Source organism: Schistocerca cancellata, unplaced genomic scaffold, assembly GCF_023864275.1.
Source record: "Schistocerca cancellata isolate TAMUIC-IGC-003103 unplaced genomic scaffold, iqSchCanc2.1 HiC_scaffold_681, whole genome shotgun sequence".
Classification (NCBI taxonomy): Eukaryota; Metazoa; Arthropoda; class Insecta; order Orthoptera; family Acrididae; genus Schistocerca; species Schistocerca cancellata.
Window position 1 is genome coordinate 210,001 of NW_026046692.1, and position 2,500 is coordinate 212,500.

Below are 2,500 nucleotides of genomic sequence, written 5' to 3' on the forward strand. Positions count from 1 at the left end.
CTCATGTGTGACCGGCCCCCATAGGCACTCGAGAGCGACAGGTTCCGAGTGCGGGAGGAGGCGGTCACGAATGAAGCCCGCGGTGGAAATGGGCTTCTTAGTGAAGAGGTCCGCCCAGAAGTCCAGCAGACCAGGGATGGCAGGTGGCGGCTGGAGCAGGGTGCCATCCAAGAGGCCGCGCACGCAACGTGCACGCGACCTTCGGAAGGCATCCTGCGTTCTCGCATACTCCCAGCGGCGCCGCTTGCGCTTCTGCGTCGGCGGCGCTGCAGGCGGCCGCTTAGATGGTTGGCGCGGCCGCTGTGTCCTGGTGATCGATCTCTCCCCTCTGGACCCGACCGACGCAAGGGCATCCGGGAGCATGCCCAGGATGACATCGGGCGGCGTGCCCCGCCCTAGACCAATGACTCGATCCAGGGCAGAGAAACGCTGGGCGGAAGCAGGTAGCCCCGCCAGATGCTCCCAGATGGCGGCGTCAGTCGGCCCCTCCGGCGGCGGCCCGGTGGTGTCGGCCGCGAAGTCCTCGGCTGCGTCGACAGGCGGCGCAGCGGCCTCGCCCGCGTCAGGCAGCGGGCTCGCTGCTCCCCGGCGGGACGCCGGCTCTTCCCCCCGACCGATCTCAAGCGCCTCCATGAATTGGCGGACAAGCTGCTTGTGGGCAGCTTGCCGCCGTCGGCACTTGATTGCTTCGAGCGTTCGGTCGGGGAACATCCTGATGAGTTCTTGATTGACAAAGAAGAACCGGGCGTCCCTCTCAAGGAACAGTTCGGCCTCTGCCTTGGCGAGCGATAGGACTTCTTCCTCCGTCCACCTCGCGCGATGCCTCTCCGTGACGATCTCCGCGTTGGCGGCCGCAAGGTGTTGGCGGCGGCGATGGACCCCGAGACCGTTCTTGGTGGTGAAGCTGCGGTGGCACTCACTACAGGCGTAGATAGCTGCAACAGTTACAAGATCTTCGGCACGGCCGGTTGGCCGGCTAGGAGCTGGGGAAGCTGGGGTGGCACCTTCAGCGGAAGGGCCACCACTCGTATTTATTTGTCTGCTGCCCCCAACTTGAAAGGGATAATGCGAGGGGGGGCTGGTAACCCCCCCAAGCCCCTGGTGCGGTCTTCCACTCTGCGAAAATCAGCGGGCCCACGAGAAGGGGAGAAGACCGCAGGAGAGGAGAGGCTAAGAGGGCTAGGCCCATGTATTGCGCATCACTCTCCCTGTAACTACAACCCAAGGAAGGCACCTCGCAGCAGCAGCACGACTACATCAAGACCGCACTTCGAAAAGCCAAGTCCGGATGCAGCCACACCGCCGCCACTTGGCCGCCTTAAGAGAGTCATAGTTACTCCCGCCGTTTACCCGCGCTTGCTTGAATTTCTTCACGTTGACATTCAGAGCACTGGGCAGAAATCACATTGCGTCAACACCCGCTAGGGCCATCGCAATGCTTTGTTTTAATTAGACAGTCGGATTCCCCCAGTCCGTGCCAGTTCTGAGTTGATCGTTGAATGGCGGCCGAAGAGAATCCGCGCACCCGCGCGCCCCCGGAGGAGCACGCTAAGGCGGACGCGGCCTCGCAGCAAGGAAGATCCGTGGGAGGCCAAGGCACGGGACCGAGCTCGGATCCTGCGCGCAGGTTGAAGCACCGGGGCACGAACGCCGCGCAGGCGCGCGCATCCTGCACCGCCGGCCAGCACGAGGCCAACCAACGGCGAGAGCAGACCACGCCCGCGCTAAACGCCCGCACTTACCGGCACCCCTACGGCACTCACCTCGCCCAGGCCCGGCACGTTAGCGCTGACCCACTTCCCGACCAAGCCCGACACGCCCCGATCCTCAGAGCCAATCCTTATCCCGAAGTTACGGATCCAATTTGCCGACTTCCCTTACCTACATTATTCTATCGACTAGAGGCTCTTCACCTTGGAGACCTGCTGCGGATATGGGTACGAACCGGCGCGACACCTCCACGTGGCCCTCTCCCGGATTTTCAAGGTCCGAGGGGAAGATCGGGACACCGCCGCAACTGCGGTGCTCTTCGCGTTCCAAACCCTATCTCCCTGCTAGAGGATTCCAGGGAACTCGAACGCTCATGCAGAAAAGAAAACTCTTCCCCGATCTCCCGACGGCGTCTCCGGGTCCTTTTGGGTTACCCCGACGAGCATCTCTAAAAGAGGGGCCCGACTTGTATCGGTTCCGCTGCCGGGTTCCGGAATAGGAACCGGATTCCCTTTCGCCCAACGGGGGCCAGCACAAAGTGCATCATGCTATGACGGCCCCCATCAACATCGGATTTCTCCTAGGGCTTAGGATCGACTGACTCGTGTGCAACGGCTGTTCACACGAAACCCTTCTCCGCGTCAGCCCTCCAGGGCCTCGCTGGAGTATTTGCTACTACCACCAAGATCTGCACCGACGGCGGCTCCAGGCAGGCTCACGCCCAGACCCTTCTGCGCCCACCGCCGCGACCCTCCTACTCGTCAGGGCTTCGCGGCCGGCCGCAAGGACC

General features: G+C 62.9%; 1 pseudogene; it reads right to left on the reverse strand.

Moving 5' to 3' along the window:
- Window positions 1–2,500, reverse strand: part of LOC126139242 (large subunit ribosomal RNA) — a 7,934-nt pseudogene that overhangs the window by 3,733 nt on the left and 1,701 nt on the right.